The sequence below is a fragment of the Protopterus annectens genome, chromosome 4.part0 (assembly GCF_019279795.1).
Source record: "Protopterus annectens isolate FY-2018-M chromosome 4.part0, PAN1.0, whole genome shotgun sequence".
NCBI classification, from domain to species: Eukaryota; Metazoa; Chordata; order Ceratodontiformes; family Protopteridae; genus Protopterus; species Protopterus annectens.
The window spans coordinates 488635326-488661160 of record NC_056733.1 but is presented as its reverse complement, the minus strand read 5'-3'; positions in this window follow the sequence as shown (position 1 = coordinate 488661160).

Below are 25835 nucleotides of genomic sequence, written 5' to 3'. Positions count from 1 at the left end.
ATTTCTTGTTTGCAACCTATGCATCTGGGATCATCCCACCGATTTCCCAGGGGGACACAGTGACAGGCAGCAGATATGGGCCAATTTACTTGACATTCTGGACATATCTATACAGTTGGGGGGTATGATTATGTATGCAGACTACTGCCACTCCCAGGATTTGAACCATGGCTGTGTGTGCTAAAAAATACAACAGTTCACGTCTCAGTTGCATGTGCTATTTGGATTTTGTTGTTTGTCTTTTTACTGTTTTCTGTCTATGTTTCTCTCAGTTGTACTAGCTGACCTCTGGGGATTACACCAGTCATATACAGACATTCCTACATATTTTAATTTATGTTGCACAGTGCAGGTAACAGTGCTTAATACAACAGTACTATTAAGTGATTGCAAATCTGCATTACCATATGATACCAGAGTAAACACATGCAGTACAGCAGTTAGACCTTCATTGTCAGCCTATTATGCTTTTATTTACATACAACCTATATGAGACTCTTCCTGCCATATTCTCTGTTGTATGCAGTACTTGCCTTAAACAATACAGGTTTTATACAGGCAATTAACTTACTAATACTGATAGATTTATTTCCCATGACAGTACATGCAAGAGTATTACTAACCTTCCTCGCGTCGCAAATTCTCCAAGTGACATCCAAGGGCCTCCTGGTTCACAGCCCCCTCACTTGCCACTGTGAAAGACATAAGATGAATATTTAGTCATACCTATCCATAATATATGTGAGCTGGCAATTATTAAACAGGTAGTGGAGTGATACTTACACACTACTGAGACCTCCCCTATCACCCTAGCCTCTTGAATCCACTGATCCAAGAGATCCCCTTTTACCACTTCAGATCGGCATAGTGATGCCTAACCTGCTCACCAGTTTGGGGTATGCCAGCGGCACTGGTGAGGTCATGGCCGAGACAGTCCCAGGCTTCCGCTTTATATTGGGAACCCTAGTACTGACCCTGCAGCAGTCTCTGCTCATGGTCTTTGACAAGTAGTCATGCCATGACTCTGGACTCCTTGATGCCCCAGTGCTGCACCCAAAAGCGCATTCAGTCTCCCATTCCAGACATGGTGCCTGCAAGGGGAAGCTACAACCAGTTATGAAATGTATTCTCACCTGTTGGGTTTAAATAGGGCCGATTTCTCGCAGTTTGCTGTGACTGGACAGTTTTGAAAAGGCTAAGCTATGGGCAAACCTGCTTACCTAAGGTTGGCATTGTTTAAAAGGGTATAGCAATGGGCAAATTGAGTTAGCTGGTGTACACATTGCTTACACCTACTAAGCTGGCCTGTGCATTGCTTAGCGTTGCTTAATATTTACTTTCCCAAACCAGGACATCTGCAAGGACGGCAGGTGCTCAGGCCCAAAAAGCAAAATGTAAAAAGACAAATAGCCACCACTCAAATGGAGCAAACATCTTTTAATGTACAAAAACAGACCGGTTTCAGCCCACTGGCCTTTTTCAATGTAAAACGCCATTGGTATATACCCCACCTTATATATCCAAACATAATGGAATAATTAAACCCCATTAAACAATTATTACAAATGTTCATTAAGACCAGGTGAAAACAGTCCCCCCAATTTCACAATCCAAGATTTTTCTTTTCTGTTTAATACAGTATGCCAACCACTTTTCATTGATCTGAATGTAGCTGTCTTATGCATGATGGTATGTTTATATAAAGCATTAGCTGAATTTTATTTCTAATACTACTTAAATGTTCCGAAATTCGTAACCTTAATGGTCTGGAAGTCTGACCAACATAAAAAGCTGTGCAAGAGCAGATTGCCAAATAAACAGCCCAATCACTGTTACAATTACCAAACATTCTAACAGAAAAAACCTTAGATGTATTTCTACTTGAAAATTCTTTTGTTGGACAAAAAAATTTACAGAAAGAGCAACAAGGGTAACAACCAACCAGTCGTTGCCATTTATAGTAGTTTGCCAGAATTTGTTGAAGGCAAAAAATGTTTGTAATGACTAAAATAACTACTTAAAGTTTTTCCTTTCTGAAAAGAAATGAACATCTTTGACCTAATAACTCACATAATCTATCACCTGTCAAAAGGATGTCCCAATGTTGTTGTACCAAATCTAAAAATCTATGAGTATTTCTGCCATAGGTAGTAGTAAATCTGATTTTGTTATCTGAGCAAAGGCCATCACGTCTATATTTAAGAAGCTCACTTCTTGGAAGTGATTGTACCTCCCTACTGGTCTGCCTAACTTTAGCCAATGAGTAACCACGTTCAACAAAATGATTTATTAAATCTTTGTCAAAATGTATATAATCTTCAGTATTTGAGCAGATTCTATGTATTCTCATAAACTGTGGCTTGGGTATATCGGCCGTGATATGTTTAGGATGACAGCTGGAGGCATGAAGTAACATATTTGAATGGTGGGGTTTTCTGTATAATGTACTGGACAAAGTCCCATCAGATACAGTAACATCTAGAAAAGAAATAGATGAAACATCATAATTTACTGTAAATCTCATACCCCACTTATTTTCATTCAAATATTGGATGAATTCCTGTAAATACACAGTGTCCGATTTCCACACCATCCAGCAGTCATCCAAAAATCTACACTAGATGTCAATTTCTCCAAGAAAAATAATATGATGTATATCATATATAATTATCTGTTCTAAATACCCCATAAAGAGGTCAGCATAAATGGGTGCAAAGGATACACCCATAGCTGTACCTCTCAACTGCAAAAAAAATTTAGCATTGAAGAAAAATACAATTTTAGATAACACATGCTCAGCCAAGCATAACAAAAATGTGTTGAAACCAGGGCTATATAAGGACATCCTATCTAACCAATATTCTAAAGCACATAAACCCACCCAATGAGGAACACTAGTATACAAGAATGTGATGTCCGGTGTACATAGTAACCAATTTAACTCTAATTGGGCATCACAAATGATATTCAGAAATTCGGTAGTGTCCTTTATCCTGGCTCTCACCCCTGACAACAATGGCTTTAAATAGATAGTAAGATAAGCAGACAGAGGTTTGGTGAGGGAGCCCTTACCAGAGTTTATAGGTCTACCCAGGGGCTTCTGCATGCCCTTGTGAATTTTAGGAAGGAGGTAAAAATATTGAGAAGATGGATTTTTAACCTTAAGATGAAACATAGTACTTTTACCAATAATTCCCTCACTAACAGCAGACTCCAAAAATACATCAATTTCCTTTTTGAAATCAAATGTGGGATCATGGGGCATACAAGTATAAAATCTACTATCTTGTAACGGATTATTTGCTTCAGTAATATACAAAGATGTATCCATTATAACTGTTGCTCCAACTTTATCAGCTTGAATAATAACAATATTTTTATTATTTTTCAACTGTGTCAAGGCATTAATTTCTTCCATGGACAAATTTAAAGGAGAAACATATTGTTGACCATTTAAACCAAAGTGCCACTCCTTGAGTATGCATTCTTGAAATACCTCCACATTCTTATTCATAGGTGGAACAAATATTGATTTATTAAACTTGAAGCAACTATTCTCACTAACACATTCAACATTCTGAAAATATAATTTCAAATTAAGTAGTCTGCAAAATGCATATAAATCTTCAACAAAGACATATTCAGGGACAAAAAACCCTGGAATAAAATGTAGGCCTTTGCTCAGTAACAAACACTCCGATTCAGACAGAACCACTGAAGAGCTGTTAATCACGTTACCTGAAGACACTACCTGGGTTTCAAAAAGTTCAGCATTGCCTCCAGAAACCCATTGATTTCTATTTTTGATCCTATGCTTCCTACCCCCCTCCTTCTTTTCCCAAAGATAAAGGGGCCAGATCAGAATTCAGTGGCAGACTGTCTTGTACCACAGTACAGGACTTTTTGGTAGCTGGTGGCATTTGCTGCCCATCAACCTCTGTTTCCGTGTATGAAGAAGAATCTTCCCCAGAAGTATCACTCATAGATTTTTTCAAAATGGCTTGTTTTTTTTCCTTTTTTGCCCAGTAGGCATAAACTCTTTCTGAGAAAATCTAACATTTTTGCCTTTTTTACCATTTTTAAAGTACTCAGAGGGCTTACCTAATCGGTAGTCCCTCAAATCCCAATTAAATGTACTTATTTTTCTTTCTTTTAAACTTTGTTCAAACAGAAAATTCTTCTCTAAGCTTATTGAAACGTTCTTTATATATAACAGAACCCTCAAAAGATTTTGCCTTCTCACACATTTGAGCAACTTCTGGTATATGTAAATCTATTTTTCACTCATAAAAGTCATGTAAAGTTCTAACAAACTGTAAAGAAGTTTTTTGCTGAATATCAGCCCAAGATGACAATAATATATCATCCGGCTGACCAACTAAAGGTTTAATACGGACTCTCAGGCCCTCTAGGAGTAATGCCTTTTTCTAAATAGGTCTTAAAAAGTCTTAAATGCCACACAGAAGATCTTACATTTTTCCTATGTTTTGTAAGCTGGTCAAACAAAGAAGTATACATTTGACCACGACTGCTTACTACCTGACTTCCCATAATATTTGTGTTACCCATCCCACAAATCAGGATGTCTTCTTTATCCACTGATAAGCCCTTTAAAATGGCCATTAAATCCATAGTTGAAGAAAGCTGATCGTTTGTCACCTTGGTTAATACCACGCAATACTATAAACTGCACATAAATAAAAGTTTTGTTCTTTACCAAAACAACTCATTTACTACCAACCAGATAACAGTTGATAATAAATCCCCAAATGTTATACCATAACAAAAAAGGAGCTTATAAAAACATCTTAACACTTTATATGCAATCACAATACACCAAAATGTTGCAACGATGTATATCCCATAACACCCAACAATTTTAAAGCACAGAGGAGCTACAACCAGGTCCAGAGAAACAAATAAATATATTTCAAAGCTCCAAGAATTTCCAAAAGGATTCAGTTATCAATAAAGATGTTTACATCCATGTCCACATTATCCAGAATTCATTGAGCTCATAATTATATCTGTCAGGATGGTATTCACCTCTTCCATTCAATTATCACCAAAATCCAAAGAACCAATGGTATTTACCTCTTATGGCCTTCCCGGTATTTGATCAACAGTCTTGTGGAAAAATATTGAAAGTATTTTGTAGTGCATGTATTCATAAGCACCACAATCCAGGACATGAACCAATATTTCACACTGATATTCACCCTAATAAAAGGAGAAAAAAGATCTTAAAAAGAAATTCTATGGCACCCCTTGTCTCCGATGAATAGACATTAATGCTGGATCCAATCCTTCTTTTTCATGTTATACACCACCAGAATTATTCCTTTATAACCCCACTTGTGAGTGTATAAAAAAAAATACATCATTGTCTGTACGTTGAAAAAATATATTTTTTCTACTGCCAGCTTTCAAAGTAAAAAAAATATATATTTTGTAGTGGAAAAAATGCCACAAACAGTATGTCAGTTATTAGTAATAATATGCAGTCAGAAAATATAATGCCAAACCATTCATGTTCAACCAACTTCACAGTTCATAGAAATGATGTCAATAACAAAAGGGGCCCAAACAGTCAAAAACCCCAATGACTTAACTGTACGTCAAATAATTCAAACCAGTACTTGCCCAAATGAAGGTAAAACCTCCCAGACCACAAAGTTATCTTGCTTCTGTCCATTCTAAAAATGACTACCTTTCCAGAGCGACTCTTAGGAAATAAATCTTTCCATTACGAACGGCACAAGCATAACAAACGAAAATGTCAGATACACTATAACGCAACTGCAGAAATTCCTTCAATATTCCAAATCTTCTTAATGGATATTCATAAAATGAAAAACTTGTTGACCATACTTGGCTGCTTCCATCATCAACTAAATCCAAGAAAATCAAGTTGGATACTAAGGTAGATGTTCCAGCAAATGCCACCAGCAGACTGCAACAAAGGAAATCCCCAAACCAAGACCTCTGCAAGGATGGCAGGTGCTCAGGTCCAAAAAGCAAAATGTAAAAAGACAAATAGCCAGCACTCAACTGGAGAAAACATCTTTTAATGTACAAAAACAGACCAGTTTCGGCCCACTGGCCTTTTTCAATGTAAAACACCATCAGTACATACATACCCCACTTTATATATAAACATAATGGAATAATTAAACCCCATTAAACAATTATTACAAATAAGGTTTAATTATTCCATTATGTTTGGATATATAAGGCGGGGTATGTACCAATGGTGTTTTACATAGAAAAGAAATCTTGGATTGTGAAATTGGGGGGACTGTTTTCACCTGGTCTTAATGAACATTTGTAATAATTGTTTAATGGAGTTTAATTATTCCATTATGTTTGGATATATAAGGTGGGGTATGTACTGATGGTGTTTTACATTGAAAAAGGCCAGTGGGCCAAAACCGGTCTGTTTTTGTACATTAAGAAATGTTTGCTCCAGTTGAGTGCTGGCTATTACTTTGTATTATATTTGCTTTTTGGCATTTATTATTCATTACATGTTTAATATATATATATATATATATATATAGATATATATATATATATATATATATATATATATATATAGTATCCACGATTCATGTGTATGTACACTGTATGGGGTCCTTGTGTTTATTAGGGGACTTCAACATTTTATTACAATTACACCTCACATCTGGGCTTACTGCAGTTCTCCAGTTCACATATTTATGTTATGTAGTAGGTTATGGAACATAAGACTGTATATAGATTCCTTTCACATGTTCAGTTTGATTTTACTATACTGAGGATTTGTTTGGTGATACCTCAATTTTATGTACTGATGTGATGGCTTAGTGTTTAACTACTGTGACTATAGTCTACAGGGGCCTGGATTTAAGACCTGCAAGGGCTGTTTATTTTGTTTCTGGCCAGAACACTGGGTGTTGCATACAGAGTGATTAAGGCACTTTTAAGCACTTGTAAGCAGGTTTGCACGGGTTTGCGTGAAGGTAAGCATTGCTAACCTCCGGTTGCATATGCCTACAGTTAGCTTCAATATTGCTTAACCTGTGTATGCATTGCTTACCCCCATGCAAACAGGCTTAAATCCACTTACTAGTGCTTATATATGCTTACTCCCACTTACTACTGCTTAATTATGCTTACACTTGCTTACTAGTGCTTACTCCCGCTTACCACTGCACTAATTTAGACAATAATGTCTAATAGTTCTTGGCAAGGTAGGGGATTTGGAAGCTGTATGGAGTTATCATTCATTACACATTTTACCTTACATTTGTATCCCTGATTCTTGTGTACATATACTGTATGGGGCACATGGGATTATCTGTGGACATTGCAACATTATGACACTGACACCTCGCATCTTCATTTAATGCAGTACTCCAGTTCACAAATATATGTTTCGTAGGTTATGCAACTAAACATATTGGCCATAAAGTGATTTGACATGGAAAATGGAATGTGCTGCATTGGGACTCGACTCGGGAATGACTGCTCTTAAGGTGAATGCTCTGCCCACTACAATGTTGCTGTATTGCTTTATTTGCATATATCTTGCTTTTTTATCCTCTTGTGCCATTTAAGCTGCATTAACAGTAGCTAAGCGATGGGCAAAATCATGCTCCTATGGTTAAATTTCATCTGTTTCATTAAAAAAAATCTTTATATTTGTTGTTTTAACTATTGCTCTTGTACACATGGGGAGATGTTGCTGGGGGTATGCATACACTTACGAGCAGTCTTGCTCATTCTTTTTAAAGTTGTCTGCTGTTCTTCATTGCAGGGGAGTTTATATTCTGAGGGCTCTGCTCTCAGACACACCCCCTGCACTCTTACATGCTCCATGTCAGATTAAAAGCTCAGGCAGCGCGCCTCCATTAATATGCATGGCGCCCTGCCATCATGCTCCTAAATGGCTGCTTCTGTGCAGGACTAAGCTAGTCCTGCACAGAAGGATAGTAAATCCAGGGTTATGTTATTAGGGACTATAGAGCTTGATGTTAGAAACTGGAACATACACTTCTATATCTTTTGTTAGCTATATAGAAAGTACACAAAGTCTCAACTGCATTCACACAATTTAAACCGCTACATACCATATGGTTATAGCAAGACAAGCATGTCAATAGGAAAACACTTCCTTGTCACCCTTTAAAAGTGGAATAGAATATGTTACAGATAAAAGCTATTATGTCTATAGTAAAAGAGCATTTGGAGAGAGCTCAGGAGACACAGCTGAAGACAAATAAAAATAATCCTTTCAGGGAATTTAAATCAGGAGATAATATACTTGTGTTAGCATCTGCTGCTGAAAATGTGTTCCTTGCAAATTGTCAAGGACCTTTTAAAACTGCAAGAAATAAATAAGTAAAATATAAGTTGAGAAAACCATGACAAAGGAAGTCAGTTATACTCATATTATACCACATACATCTGGAACCCTAATGAGAAGCTAATAGTAGATTTGCAGAAGAAGATAAGGCCACCGCAGAATCTGCTAAAATGAAAATAGAGGAGACACGCTATCACTATCTCAAAAACAGGTGAGGGAATTCATATTTAGCAAGACAAACATATTTTCTGTGTTGTCTAAAACAGTTTAATCCAGTGTAACACAAACTTTGCCTGGTAACAGAATACATTAGAATCTGTGCCAAACATGAAATATTCAGTGCCAAGTAGTTTAACAGGAAGAACAGAAAATGTTGAAACCTGGGATCGGAGGACAATTGCAAAATGAGTGGAATAGCCCCATTGTACTGGTCTGTCAGGCACTGCAGCAACTTCATAAAAAATAAATAAATAGTATTTCTAAATCTGAGTCATATCCTATAACCTAGGTGTACTAACTGACTGATAAATTGGTAAAGTTAAGTTCTTACCCACTTTGATTTAACCAAAGGCTACTGGCATATTACATCAGACTGGAAAGCTAAGTAAAATAAGATTTTTTTCACTCGAGGATTATTTTTTTACAAAAAACTTATTTTTTTTTGTTTCTGTGGAGCACCTACAACATTCCAAAGAATTATGGGCAATTTTATTAGAGCCAATACCAGATATGCAACAACTTACATAGATAATGTAGTAAGATTTTTTGGAGACTGAGAAAGTTATCTCCATAAACTTAAAGGTATTTTAGATATCTTTTGTCATGCAGGGTTAATAGCTAACCCAGCAAAATGCACATTAGCAATGATAGTTAACTGTTATTGGCTATGTGATGGATAGTGAAACCAAACCAATAACAAAACTAGCCTAAACTGATTATCACTGCTTGCACCCAAACTGAACAAGAATGAAGCCACTGTAGCTGAAGGAAAAAAAATTAGGGCCACTAACAGATATGCAGAACCAGTACTAATGGCACCACACTTTTCCAAGGAATTTGTGTGTTTGTATGTGTCTGAGTATGTGTGTGCATGTGTGTGCATGTGCATGCGTGTGCGTGTGAGTGCGTGTGTTTGTGTGTGTGTGTCTATAAATAGACACACTATGAATATGCATACAAGCATATGCAGCTATAGTTACATAGATAAAATATATCAAACAATCCTATTTCAATTTTAAAATGACCTGCTAAATTGCAGAATTTTGCTAGACATTGCATCATGTGCTCACTTTTTGTTTCTCTTAACAAAAATGAAATCATTATTCTGTCTCAGATAGTTTGGGACCTGTCTGCACAACAATCAGATATTCCACCACCCTTACAGTAAGCAGCACTCAAATTTTCATTCACATTCATTGTCATTAACTACACAGTACAGTAAAGTTCCCTTTCCTCCCTCAAAACGACTTGTTTAATCATCTTTAGTAGTATCAAAAATCTGACCATTTTCAATATTCTCTGATACTTTGTCTGCTGCTTCTTGTTTAGAATGCATATTGTCATGTAGCATGTCAGTCTGTATAAACTGTTCCACGCTGTACAGTTGAGCTATTTTGCATGAAAACATTTATCTTGTTTTATTTAAATAAAAAAAATCTCATACTCGAGTCTTTCCAAACATACTGCTTTATAATTCACCGATTGCACCTTTGTATTATGCAAACATCACTTTACATTAGAACTTTACACAGGTACAGACACAAGGCATCCATCCACCTGTGACTGCTTTATACTTCACCAATTAGACCTTTGTATTATGCAGACATCACTTTATATTAGAACTTTAAACTGGTACAGAGACAAGGTATCCATCCACCAGTGACTCCTTTATAATTCACCAATTAGACCTTTGTATTATGCAGACATCACTTTATATTAGAACTTTAAACTGGTACAGAGGCAAGGCATCCATCCATCTGTGACTGCATTATATTTCATCAATTAGATATGTGTATTATGCAAACACCACTTTTTATTGGAACTTTACACTGGTACACAGAGACAAAGTATCCATCCACCTGTGACTGCTTTATAATTTACCAGTTAGATCTGTGTATTATGCAAGCATCACTATACATTACAACTTTACACAGGTACAGAGACAAGCTATCCATCCACCTGTGTTGTTAGTGCCCTAGTTATGCCTGTGGATATTAAGGATAAGAATGGCTGGCTGGGATAGGATGAAGCAGGCTCCAGCCAGCTCTCCTATCCTAATAGTATGATGCAGTCTCTACCTATGTCCTTAATTTAATATGTGTGTCCAAACTCCCTGGACATAGGACTTAGTAGTGACAAGGCTCTTTCCAGTAAAAAAGTTGTTAGGCCTACCACTGAAAGAATATGTTTGGGATCACAAAGAAAAGAGCTATTTATAAACTTGAAAGGATTAAAGGAGGATAGGCAAGGAGCTGGAGGCAAACAGTAGTCTTGTAGGAGATGAGGGAATGCTTAAAAGATGGTTTACATTGTATATAAACACATTGTTTTCACATATCAAGTCACTCTGTATAAATTTTCCCTTCATATGATCACAAATAATCTCTTTGTATGCAAAACGCTTTGTATATTGGCTTAGATCTTAACATGAAGCTTCCTTTCTAACTCTTTCCTCTTGCCTGCTGTGCCATTTTCTTTTTCCTTTTTCTATAAGTCCAATGCCTGTATACTCACTCTGCAACTTGGCACCCTGAAAGTGGATTCATCTCTTTGGGTATGACATTGCCAATCTGTTGTGCATGTTCCAGCTTAATATGCTTCTGTATACTGGCGATATAAAATCATAGGATCATAGGAAGTTGCTTGGCTAATGGCCCCAGAGCCCTTACATGCCTAAACAAGTTATACCCTAATTTCCACGATCAGCATCTAGTGCCTTTCTCCAAGAGGGACACTGGTGGATCTCCAGGGTGAATTTATGGATACCCATCCAATCACCCAGATTGTGTTTGAAGAGGGCCAATGAGGTGCTCTGTTGACATGAAGTGAGAGACTGTTCCAAAGGTGTGGTGAGCTCTGGGAGACAAATCTGTCCATCCAGTAGGTTCTATTAATGTCAAATACCAGGTTGTCTTTCGAGTGAGTAACCCATGTACCATTTCACTGGCAGACATGTAGTATTTTCAATAAAGCAGGATAAGAGATTGCATTATATGCAAGGTAGAGATTGCCTCTGAATATTCTGTATGAAACAGAATAAAGTGACAGTAATTTCAGGCAATCAACACAGGACAGATGTTGAAAACTTTGGATTTTCCTTGTGAGGAACCTTTGCGGTCTCTCCAATTGCTGCAAGTGCTTGGCAAGGTACACAGCAAAAGGGGCATTGTACTCAATTATTGGCCTGATGAAGGAGGAGTACAGGGAGGTTATAACTTTTTTTTTTTCTGGAGTCAATGCCCTTACTTATGAGATGAGAAATATAGAATGCCCTTTCTAACCACTGTGGAGACGTGGTTGTCAAAGGTAAGGTTGCTATTAACCTGTATGCCCAGGTCCCTCACCACTGAGTGCGTACTTAGGGTGTTGCTACTGATGTAATAGTTAGCAGGAACATCACTCTTACTGAAAGGGATGATAGTACATTTTTTGCATTGAGTTTAAGACCATGACTTTTATTTATTTATTTACAATTGTTTACCGAATAGTGTCCAACTGGGCCTGGGTCACGTTTTCAGAGGAGGCCCAGGTTGAAAAGCTCCAAGACAAGTATTAGACAATAACATAGTGATGGTAAAAAGATCAGCAAGTTACATACATGATGGTGGAAAATACATTTTCAATGAGCATAGAAAATATAATTACAAGATAATAATTATTGTTTTGGAAGTACAGGTAGGAATATAATATAAAGTAAGATATCACATGAGAGTTACAGCAACAGCGGTGACGTATAAGAAAGGGACTTTTGTAATGTTAGTATGTGGGTCAGTAAGATTAGAGGGGTTAGCCTGGGTGAGTGCAGGAGCATAGCCAGTGGTTAGTAAGGTGTTCGTTTAGGAGTAATTTGAATTTGCAATTGTTGGAGTTATTAAGTATTTGCTGGGGGAACAGGTTCCAGGATTTTTATATTTTATTTGAATAGAGACAGTCGCCATAGTAGTTTTTGGACTTTTTTTACTTTTAGGAGAAGTTTGTCGTCTGATCTTAGGAACCTGGGGTTGGTATTAGGTTCAACTAAGTTGGAGAGAGCAGGCCAGTGATCAGGTTTGTGGATGATATTATGTGCAATGGTGAGTTGGTTGAGAGTTATAAGGTTGGGAATTTCAAGCCAGTTGAGTTGGCGGAGTGCAGTACAGTGGTGGGATTTGTGGGGCTGGTTAATGTCAAATTTGGGTATTTTGTTATAGGAGATCTCAAGGTTGTTTAAGTCAGTCTTAAACAGGTTGGTGAAAATATGTGAGCAATAAAAGAGGGTGGAAAGCAGGTATGATCTGGCTGTAGAAAGTCTGGCATAGTTAGTTAAGAAATCATTTTCTATAATGTTTTGTGGCTCATGTTTCCAGTGCTTTTGTCCACTTCAGTACCATAATGTTTGCACAATCCCCAGTGCAACAGTCTCGCCACATTATTATGCCTTTCAGTATACATTCCTTTTGCCATTAGTATGTCGCAACCAGCAACGAGGTGTGCAACTGTTTCCAATTTGGTTTTACAAAACCTACATTTATCTGTTTCTCCCACATGTTCAATGGACTTTATAAACCAATGTGTATGCAGCCCACTATCTTGGGCTGTCAATATTAACCTTTCATCTCTTGGTTTGAATTCGCCTCTCCTTAATCATTCCTCTGTTCGTTCCTGATCAAAATGAGGTTCTTCCAGAAGTTTTCTATACTTGCATCTATATTTATGCTTTTTCCACATTTCTTGTCTTCTCATCTGATCCTTCACTTTATATTATTTCTTTTGTTTTTTGGCACATTCAGTTGCTGCCTGATTTTTATCTACTTCTAGTTTGATTTCCATTCCTGCTTAATGCCGATAAGGTTCTGCTAGATTAAGCAGAGAAGTCATCTTAGATTTATTCTCCTCATGTTTCAAAACTTTTGCTACGTTTGGGTCTTGTGAGGTCAGCAAATATGTGGGAAGTCCCATGATTGCAGATCTATACATATATAGTTGATAAGACTAGATAGGCTGTATCCACAGAATTCCCCTCGTCCAGGGCCTTGGTGACTGTCTCGAAGTACACCAGGTTTAACAGGCATGATCTCCCTTTGACAAATCCAAACTGAGTAAGGTCAAGTGCTTGGAGATTACCTATATCTTTGGTGATAAGGTCCATGATGATTCACTCCAAGGCCTTGCAGATAAGTCTAATAAAGCTAATAGGTCTACAGTTCCCAGGGTGAGTGGAAGCACCACCTTTGTGCAAGGGAATAACAGTGGCCATTTTCCATTGAGCTGAGATAAAGCCAGTGCTTAGACTATGATTGAAAGAGTACCCAATAGTGTTGCTAATTCTTGCTGGAGCCTATGTAGGACACCGTCTGGGATTTTATCAGGTCACATAGCTGCTGTGTTATTGGCCTTAGAGAGGGATTTTACAACCTGCTCTTTAGAGATGCAAGGTAGGGGATAGGTGTTAGGGATGTCATGGGGTACGAATGGCAGGCACAGGAGAGTAAAGCTTTCATAAAACCTGTTGGCCAACAGGTTAGCTATGTTCACAGGCTCAGTATATGTGGTATCATTAACTACCAGTTCAGCACAAATCTGGGCCTTTTCATTTAGCTTTCAGATGTAAGTAAAAATGCCTTATGACTGTCCTTAGTTGAGGAAGCTAATTTGGATTCATAGTTTGCTTTGGAGCACTTCACAAGAAGTCATATTTGCTTGTTTAAGCTGGGGAGGGAGTGTTTCCAGCTTAGGGCTCACTCTCTCTTACTCTTAGACAGCAATTTCTTTCTCTTATTGTAATAACTGTTAATGGCAGTTGTCCACCAGACATGTTTGCTTTTCCTTGAGGAGCATGTTTTGGTCCTATAAGGTATGGCCAAGTCAATGCAGTTATATATGTGTTTGTATAAAGCGTTGGTGTGTGTAGAACTCAGCATAGTTGCTGGTTCCATCTGAGGGAGAGGTGCAGTGATGCTATTTATACCACAAGAGGTTATAATCTGCTTTGGAGAAGTTTTTTAGTTTAGTAGCTGCTGGTGGGGGGGGGGGGTCAGATGTGATAGTTTGAATGAGACTGATTTGTGGTCAGATCTCTCCAGGGAAGACTTCACAGTGAGGGTGCTACACTGGTCCCCCATATTGGTAAGCACCAGATCCAGTATGTTGGCACCCCTTGTGGGGGTGTCAACCAACTGGTCATTGGCATTGGAGTTAATGAAGCTGAAGAACCTTTGGGCAGATGAGTTTGAGCACAAGTAATTTAACCAGTCAATGGATGGATAGTTAAAGTCATCCAAATCCATGATGTTCAGATGTATCATGATAGACTCAAGTAGATCTAAATAGGCAGAGTGGGTTTCCTGATTGGGTCTATATTATATATTTTAAGCTTCAAAATTTTGAACCTCATATGTTCGACAACATATGAGCGAAACCTGATTCTTCGAATATATAATAAAAACATAAAAAAAAACTTACCTCAACTCTCTGAACAGAGGGGCAAGCCCCCCTGCATCCCCAACGTGGGGGGCTGCACCCCCATACCCCACCTACTTAAATATACCAACTCCAAGACCACACTTCAGTGCAGAAAAGGGAAATGTTCCCATTCTGCGTGGACAGAGCCATTGCCTTTCACCTTCAAGCTTTTCAAAGTTTGATCTTATGGCGTTAACCATATGACAGTTGAACTTTGAAACATTCGATAATTTAATACGGACCCTCCTGATTGATGTAAGGGGCTCTCTAGCTGGCAATGACTTGAACAGCTGTCCTACCAACAGTTCATTGCACCTGAAGTATATAGAGGGTATCATACTGTTTAACCAATCTGGAGGTGTATTTATCTTTAATGAATATTGATTCACCACCTCCTTTAGTTTTCACACCTTCAGTTTGTCATCTGAATGTGTGGAAGGAGGTGTAACCCGGTATGACTAGAGTACACTCCACAGCACTGAACCAGGTCTCCATGACTGCAGAAATGTCTGTGTCTTTCATGGTGAGGACTGCTTCCAGTGAGTGCAGTTTCATGTTAAGACTCCTAGCGTTTAGCAGCATAACCTTGAGGTTGTTTTTAGATGGAGTTACTGAAGTCAATCATTTTCTGTTTGTATTGAGGCATCATCCAAGTTGAAGGTAAAATGCTGCTTAAGGCTAGGGAATACCTGTCTGAGACACATAGTCTGAGAGCTCAGACATGTCTCTCTTCATATAGTCCTGAGAGTTACATCTCAAGTCGTTCACACCAACATGGACTATGGCAGAGTCATAACAGTACCTGCTGTTGAGAGACTTCAATGCATGTGTGATATGGTGGATCCTGACACCTGACAGACAGCTGACTGTGACCTTTTCCTTATCCAGCCTGGTGAGAGGGACACGTGTGTGTCTCATGATGGAATCACCTATGGCTAATATGTTTGGTTTTGTGTTTTGCCATAAGGGCTTGATAGGTGAGACCGTGGTGCATGAGCTTTTATGTGTATTGTGTTCTGCGGAGGAAGTATTATGTGTAGCATGCTTGTGTTTATATTTCAGAGGTCTCTGGTGTTTAGGTATGTTTCTGGTGAGGACCTCCTCATATATAGGTATGTGTGATGTGGGTATGTTTGATGTGGGTTGGGGTGGAGTCGGAGGAAAGTTGTGTATACTGATAGCCCATTGTCATATGTATGTTGTGTGAGAGAGCATGGATTCCTGGATTCCTGGTTCTTAATAAAGTTCCATCTCTCACATATTGAGTTTGTTTGGACTAGGAGAAGAGGGTTGTCAGTTAATATGAGGCAGTTGCTACAGTGCCTCAGGATGCCCATGTCAACCAAGCTGGCTGGAGAAACTGTGGGAAATTCTCAATCCATAGTGCTAGGTAAATTTATATGGTCAGGAAAAGAGGTCACACTTAGGAGTGGCTAGTGCGTGAGAGGTGTATTGGTACCTCTGAGGCTAGGCTTAGTGTTACACCTGACAGTAGATTAGGGCCATGAAAAACCTCTGGAGGACCACAAGCAAAGTGCTAAGGGAAATTTTAACAAGCAAAACATTTGCATCTATAACCACTAATGGTAACCACCGCTACGCAGTAGTGCACGATGGTGCACTACATGCAAACAAGCACAAAGTGGTGCTTAAATAAAACAAAAAGCAAACATTTAACTCAGACTAGACAATAAGGATGTTCTCTCTGAGCTCTAGTCCAATCACCCTTAATTAGATGGGACCCAGACAGCATTCTCCTTCCACAAGGGTGCAGAAGGGCCTTCTCCAACAAAGATGCTTGAATTTGATGCTCAGAAGTTGCAAAACAGACCTAGAACCAGCAAACCTGGAACTAGGCTATGCTATAGCTGAACTAGTACAGTATACAGTAAAATGTAACAAAAACAGTTCAGACAATTCAAACAGTAGAATGCAAATACAAATTAAAAGTGAAATATAAGAGTAAGAACAGGCAATTATAGTCAGTTGGAAGCAATGGATGCCTCAAAGCTTTCAGTATCTTGGTGAAGAACTGGTTTTAATGCTCAGGTGATACCAAACAGTCTAGATTCTGTAAGTCTAAATCTGGCCTATGATATAAACTGCAGCAGTGCTAGAAATTCAAAGTGCATAAAATCACTGTCAGAACAGCAAAAATCAGTATAAATAAAGTAGCAATCCACCAGCAATTCCCAGCTTAGAAGGCTGTAGGCCACACTCTCCCACCACAAGAGTATAGACCACAAACCTTCCTAATATAAAACAACTGCTTTTGGAGCCCAAGTGCTTAAGTCTGAACTAATTCAGAATAACAAACACAATAGGCCTTCAACCAGCAATTTCCAGCTTAGAAGGGTGTAGGCTACCCTCTCCTGCCCCAAGAGTATACACCACAAATCTTCCGAATGTAAGGTGAATGGTTTGGAACCCCAAGTGCTTAAACCTTAATAAAGACACAGAATAACAAGCACAATACGCCTTCACCAACAATTCTCAGCTTAAAATGGCTTAGGCCACACTGTCCTGCCACAATAGTCTAGACCACAAACCTCCTAACATAAAATAACTGGTTTGGAGCCCAAGTGCTTAAACCAAAACTAAGACACTTTCAGAATAACAGACACAATGAGCCTTCAACAAGGAATTAGAAAAGTATAGACTATCCTCTCCTGCCATAAGAGTTTAGACCACAAATCTTTCTATTGTAAAATAACTGGTTTGGAACCAAAGTACTTAAACCAGAACAAAGACATTTAGAACAACAGTCACAGTAAGCCTTCATCCAGCAATTCCCAACTCAAGAAGGAAGAGGCTACCCTCTCTCCCCACAAGAGGTAGACCACAAATCTTCTTAGTGGAAACTACTGGCCTGAAGTCCAAGTTCTTAAGCCAAAATCTAGAGGCTTAGAATACCAACTGCAATTTAATCAGGCTACTAAAAAGCAATAATAAATGCAGCAGAATAATGCATTTGAATACTTTTAAGAACAAGCAGCAAAAGCAAAATAAAGTAATAAAGTAGCAAGAGACACAAATATAGTAAAAGCAGCTGAATAAAGTATATTTTCATTTATTTATTTATTTTTTGATAAGTGCTAAATGAAGAAACATAAACATTTGAAAGCAGAATTTTATAGTTGAAGCATTTGTATATTTTGTTCTTTACTGTTACAGATAGAGATGCATACCCACATATGAATATTAATAGCAATATGTAACATTGCAGGCTATGCCTTTTATATAACATCTAACAAGCTGAATAAAGATAATATGTTTGAAGAGCATAAATAACTGGAGGGTTTCTGAGAATGTAATATGAATTATAAGAAAATTAGTGTACTATGGAAATAATTTTATTATTGCTCCATCATCCTGTAATTATCCTAGACACCCCGCCCATCTTAGTGGCTTATTCTTTCACTGGGAAGAGGGCATCCCACTTTTTTCTTGAGCCCCTGAAAAATCTCGAACGCACATTTGTTCTTATATGTGGGAGAGAACCTATTAGCTATTTGATTCCCATGGAGGTGAGAGTCTTTTGTGGATGTTAGGCATTCTGATATGGGTTTGGTGCTTGTAGTACTGGTTTGGTGCTTGTAGTACTGGTTTGGTACTTGTAGGACCGAGTTGGTACTTGTAGTACTGATTTGGTACTTAGAGGACTGGATGGTGCCGCTAGTCCTGGTTTGGTATTTAATTTTCCATAGATATTTGCCTCACAGTAATTGTTGAGTCAGAGGAGCACACTGTTTTTTTTTTTTTTTTTACAGAAGAAGGTATGTCTAGGAGGATAAATTAGGCTGTCTAAAGTGGGTAGGCAAAACATCTCTGTAGCAAGTAATAGGGAGCAGCTATCTTTAGATGGATATCAAATCCATTGCACACCATGTAAGTAGATTTCTAGCCACTTGGGCAAAAGTGTGATCCAAAGAGGTGTCACAAATGAGCTGTGTAAATGTTTCCTTGAAATTTGAAATCTGAATGGCAGCCCTGTAGCTAAAACAAAATAGTAGCTAACAGCAATTACCCTTCTTGTGGTGTAAAGGCTATTGAAAATAAGGCTATTGAAAATAACAGTGGATGTAAGTACTACTTCCTTTGGAAAATAAAATATTGTACAAAGGAGTACTGCAACTCTGAAGGAATCCAGGAAAGATTGATGCAATTATGCACAAAATGTAAAGGACAGGAACCAACCAAGTGTTTAATAGCCCGTTGATACTATTACCCTTCCTTGCAGTCCCATTTGAGAGAAAAGTAATGGAAATTGGACATCTACTTATAGAAATCAAGTAACAGCCATCAGCGTACCCTAGCCAGTGATTATGAAACACTATTTCACAAGGCAGTAAATCTAGGAAGAGTTAATGCAAAGTCCATAGCAAAAGAACTAGAACTTTTATTGACTAGAAATTCTAGAAGAAATATTTATTTATTTATATTTGTTGACCGGGAGTGTCTGACTGGATGTAGGTCCATTTTCAGTGGAGGCCCGGGGAGAAAAGCTCACAGTTAAAATAAACAGACAGTAGTTACATTGGATTGCATAGTGATTAACAATTTACATAGCAATTACTTACAACATATTTACAGATGAAGAACATAGTACATCAGTAGACAACTAGAATCTTTATCTGTGAAGTACATAACAGACATTAACAAATGTTTCAAGAAGAAGTTCCTGCAGTATAATAAGTACTGGCTTATGAGCATCTGAGCTTGCTATAATCAAGGTAGTTAGTGGAGTGGAAAGAAAGGTAGTGGTTGGAAGGGGTGGGTGATATTAGAGTGGGAGTTGCAAGGGCATAGCCAGCATGTTAGGTGCGCTTTTAGTAAAGTTTTGAAGTGGGTGCATGATGGTACGGAGGTAATTGTGGGTGGGGGTGAGTTCCATAATTTGGCTATGGTGCAAGAGAATAGTGCTTCACCAGCAGAGTTATTGGCTTTAGTGATCTGCAAGTGATTTTTGTTGCCGGATCTTAGTGGTCTATTGGTGCGATAGGGTTGGAGTAGATTCTGGAGAGATGGGACATTTAGTGGATGGTTTACTAGTTTGTGGGCGAGTGAGAGTTGATACCATTGAAGGAGGTGAGGGAGTTCAAGCCAGCCCAGTTCAGCAAGTGAGAGACAGTGGTGACTACAGTAGGATGCCCCTGTGGTGAATTTGACGATTTTGTTGTAGCAGGTCTGTAGCTTATTTAGATCACATTGCCTGCGTGCCAATTAATGAACAAAACCACCCGGTTCACATCCACAGTAATGCATGAACCTTGTCAAATTTTAAAGGAAAACTGCCAAGGGCATTAGTACACCAACCTCAAACCAATGAACTGGTTGTGTGCTTTAATAAAATATTAAAGTCTCTGTTCTGAAGGACTATAGAGCTTCATCCTAGAAAATGGAACATACAGCTTCCATATCTGTTAGCTATATAGAAAGTACACTAAGTCTCAGCTGCATTCACACAGTTTAAACTGCTATATAGCCTATTATTCTTAAGCTATAGCAAAACAAACATGGTAACTGGAAAACAATTCCTTGTCCCTCTTTAAAAGTGTAATAGAATATGTTAAGGATGAAAACTATAATGTCTACAGTAAAAGAGCATTTGGAGAGAGTTCAAAAGACACATCAGGTAACAAAAATAATCCTTTCAGGGAATTTAAATCCGGAGATAATATACTTGTGTTAGCACCCACTCCCGAAAATGTGTTCTTTGCAAAGTGTTAAGGACATTTTGAAACTGTAAAAAAATTAGTAAGTAAAATCTAAGTTGAGAAAACCATGAAAAAGGAAGCCAGTTATATATACATTTTCTGAAACCCTAATGAGAAGCTAACAGTCAGTTTGCAGAAGAAGATAAGGCCACCACAGAATCTGCTGAAATGAAAACAGGGAAGAGACACGCTATCACAGTCTCAGAAACATGTAAGGGAATTCATATTTAGCAAGACAAACATATTTTCTATGTCGTCTGAACCAGTTTAATCCAGTGTAACACAGAAACTTTGACTGATAACAGAGTACATTACAATGTGTGCCAAACATGAACGATTCAGTGCCAAGTAGTTCTAGAGGAGGAACAGAAAATGTTGAAACCTGAGATCAGAGGAGAATTGCAAAGTGAGTGGAATAGCCCTATTGTACTGGTCTGTCAGGCACTACATCAACTTCATAAAATTAAATAGTATTTCTAAATCTGAGTTACATCCCATAGCCTAAGTGTACTAACTGACTGAAAAACTGGGCAAAGTTAAGTTCTCCATGACTTTTGATGCAACCAAAGGCTACAGACAAATTACATCAGCCAGAGAAGCTAAGTAAAATTACATTTTTTCACACAAGGACTATACCTTTTCAAAACCTTGTTTTTTGGTCTCCATGGAGCACCTGCAACATTCTAAAGACTTGTGGGTAATTTATTTAGGCCCAATACCAGATAAGCAGAAGCCTACATAGATAATGTAGTAACATTTTTGGAGACTGAGAAAGTTATCTCCATAAAGTTAAAGCTATTTTAGACCACTTTTATCATGCTGAGTTAATAGCTTACCCAGCTAAATGCAAGTTAGCAATGATAGTTAAGTGCTATTGGCTATGTGATGGATAGTAAAAATAAATAAATAATAAAAAATAGTCTAAGGCTGGGTAACTATCATAAATTTGTTTATAATTTTACTACCACTGCTTGCACCCTGACTGTCACGGGTAAGGACAATGTAAAGGTTGATTGCTGAAGCAGAAAGAAAACTTTAGACCACTAATAGATATGCTGTATGAAAAACAGCACTAATGGCGCCATACTTTTCCAAGCAATTTGGGTCTGTGTATTTTGTGTGTGTGTGTGTGTGTGTGTGTACATAAATAGATAAAGTATGAATATTCTTACATGCATACACCGCTATACGTACATAGATAAAAAATATCAGGCAATCATATTTCAGTTTCAAAATGACCTGCTAACTTGTAGAATTTCGCTATGCATTGCATCATATGCTCCCTTTTTAGTTGTATCTCTTATAAAAAATGAAATAATTCTTCTGCCACAAATAGTTTGGGACTTAGCTGCAAAACAATCAGCTGTTCCATCACCCTTACAGTAAAAAGTACTCAAATTTTCTTTCATGTTCATTGTCATTAACTATACTTGTTTAATCCTCTTTACTAGTATCAAAAATATGATCATTTTCAATATTGTCTGATACTTTAGGTCTACTGCTTCTTATTTTTCAACATGTGCATCAAATTCTTTTTATACACTGAAGCATACTTGTGTAGAATATCTGTCTGTATAAACTGTGCCATAATTTCCAGTTGAGCTATTTTGTATGGAAACATTTATTTTGTTTTATTCAAATAAAAACATCTCATATTCAAGAATATGTCCAAATATATTGCTTTATACCTCACCAATTAGACCTTTGTATTATGCAGACATTACTTTATATTTGTACTTTACACAGGTACATAGACAAGGTATCCATCTACCTGTGACTACTTTGTAATTCACCAGTTATACCTGTGTATTATGCAAACACCACTTTATATTAGAACTTTACACAGGTACAGAGACAAGGTATCCACCCACCCGTGACTGCTTTGAAATTCACCAATTAGATCTATGTATTATGCAGACATCACTTTATATTAGAACATTACACAGGTACAGAGACAAGCCCCAGGATTCACGAAACTCCGTGCACGAATAAGACTGTTCTTTCATGGAGTGGTCTGCGTCTGTTTAGAATAGCAGCACATTTTGCATATGCATGAAGGTGCGCTGCTATTTAATGTAAATGGAGACAAACCAGGAATGAGTGCAGGGGGCATGTGTCAGCAGTGCCTGCACATTTACCATGCCCCCTTCACTCAAAGTGCCATACGGTGCTTTGTGACAGAGATGAGTGTCAATGTATATAATATTAGAGCCTGGCTCTACTATTATATACTAAACCAGTGTGTGCAGACACTGAAATGTAAGTAGCTAACATTTCAGTGTCCGCAGACACTGAAAAAAAAACACAAACACCTAGAAGGCAGCAGCCTTCAAGTGCACACCCCCAAATGTATACACTCTTGCTCTACATGCATGGAAGCAGCAGGGGAAGAGGAATGCAATAAAAATACAAAATCATTTATTTTTTTCATCAAATAAATCGGAAGTTTAAGCAGTGCGCAGCTTGTCTGTGCAGTGTCCCGCTATGCTTAGTCTGACTGAAATCCTGAAAATGATAGACAAGTGCTACTGTGATACAAAACACCATCAAGTGGCACTAGCATCGTAGTACTGCCATGGTTTAGCATGTAAAACATGCTCAGTTCAAATCCCCCCTTTGCCAATTTATTTAAAAACTTTTAAGGAAATTTAATGACAGATGTCAATCATATGGCTCATATATATATAGCACAGTAGGTGTGGGAATATGTAAAATATAACTGTAAAAAGTACTTTATAAATTTAATAAAAAAATAGATTTAAGCAATGCTTTGCTATTGTAAGCATTGCTTACTGGCTTTCATAGGTTCATACTAGGCTATCTGCCCTAGGGCATTTATAAGCCTAGACAGAGTGTGCTTGGCTTTCGCCACCCATTTTAAATTAATTTTGCTATGCCCTTTTTCGAGGTTAATATACTGTGCCTCTGTCTAACAGTGACACAGAAGTGATACCCGGGGTAAACCTACGATCGCCCATCCACTCATCAAGATTCCTCTTGAAGAGAGTCAATGAGGGACTCTGCCTAACCTGGACTGGGATTTTATTCCAAAGTGAAGGGAGCCTCTGGGTTATGAATCTGTCCTTCCAGCATGTACTATTTATTTCAGTGCTGAGGTTCAAGTCTCTCGAGCACGTAGCTCGATGGGATTTGGATTTTCTGAGGTGCAGCATGACCATTAATTCCGGGTTGGACATGGCTTTATACGTCAGGCACAGATCGCCTCTGAGCAGGTGGTATGCCACTGAGTAGAGCTGGAGTTTCTTTAACCGGGCAGCATATGGCATCTGTTTGAGCCCTTTGATCCTCTTGGTGAGGTACTTTTGGGGTCTTTCCAATTGCTGCAGGTGTCTGGTAAGGTACATCCCAAAAGAGGCATTACACTCAATTATGGGCCTGATGAGGGATGAGTAAGAGGCACGATGACCTCCCCTGATTTAGATGTGGATCCCTTCATGATTAATTGGGCTATATAAAATGTTTTTCTAACCACTTTGGCCACGTGGCTGTCAAATGAGAGATTGCTATCAACTTGGGTCCCCAGGTCCCTAATTACTTCTGTACATAATGGATTACCACCTATGTGGTAATTTGTGGGCACTTTGTTTTTATCAAAGGGATGACTATACACTTTTTGGCATTTAGCTTGAGGCCATGGCTCTGGCACCAGTTGTCTGTTTATATGAGGCCCTTTTGGAGGATACTTGTGTTGGCTGGAGAGTCGATTATAGCGCCCAGTTTGCAATCATCTGCGAACTTGGTCAGCCACAGTCCTTCCATGTTGGCCTGTACCTCCAAGAAGTATATACCGAATAAGTGAGGTCCCAGGACTGAGCCTTGTGGGACGCCACTTGTAACTGGTTTAGAGTCTGACATGGCTCCAGGAATTCTAACCATGTGGGTTCTGTCCTTGAGCCAGTTTGCAACCCATCTAGTGACATAGGGGTTTATATTTAAGCTGGTGAGCTTATCTATAATGCCCAAGTGGGGTATTGTATCGAAGGCTTTTGCGAGGTCCAGGTAGGCTGTGTGGACCACCTTCCCCTCGTCAATGGCCTTGGTGACTGTTTCAAAGAAATCGACCAGGTTTAAGAGGCAGGATCTGCCCTTAACAAAGCCAAACTGGGTAGGATCCAGCGTCTGTACGTCCCCAATATCTTTATTTATGAGATCCATGATGATCAGCTGTGCTTACCTGGTGTAATCATTGCTATGTGGATTTGCCCAGAGCTAAGCATAGTTCAGTATATTAAAACCAGCCAATCAAGAAAAAAAAGTGCGGGAAAACTGCCCTATTTAAACCACACAGGTGGGAATACAGCCATAACCGTTTGGGATTGCCCACAGCAGGACCAAAATGTCTGGTGTTGGTGAAGGTGTTCACTTCTGAGTGCAACATTGGGGCATCCAGGAGTCCAGGGTCATGGCTGGGCTCCTAGTAAAAAAACATGATGGAAGTCTGATGCAGGGTCAGTACCAGGGCTCACAGTACAAAGCAGAGGCCTGGAACCAGCTTGCACATTATCTCACCAGTGCCATTGGCATACCCTGGACTGATGAGCAGATACGACACCACCATAATGACCTGAAGTGGAGGAGTGGTGCACTCTTGGACCAGTGGATCCAAGAAGCCTGAGCGCAGGATGACCCACCTGTCTGCAAGTATGCAGTCTTATGTATCTCTAAGTATAGAAAATGTTTAACTTGTGACTGTGCAGGTGATATTAATGTGTGATGTCACCCCATACAGCTGCTGTGGAGAGGTCCCAGAATGTTGAAGATCATGCCCAGTGACTGGCCCAGCTGCATCAGCAGTATGATGAGTACAAAATACACCCTAATATTAGCAGTAAGAAATTAAAATTATAGTAATGGTAGTACTGCCTGTATATATAAAATTGTGCTGTAAAAGTCAGGAATAAATGCCTATGTCGGGCTGCCAGTGTTACAAAGGAGTATTCCCAGCTGCTGTGTGATACAGATGTCAGTAGCAAACAAGGTACAATATGCAGGAGAAGAATATTAGAATATGTATGAGTGTGTCTGAGTAAACCTGCCAAGAAAGTGCCATGTCAGGGCTAATGTAACACTAAGAAATGAAAAGCATTCCC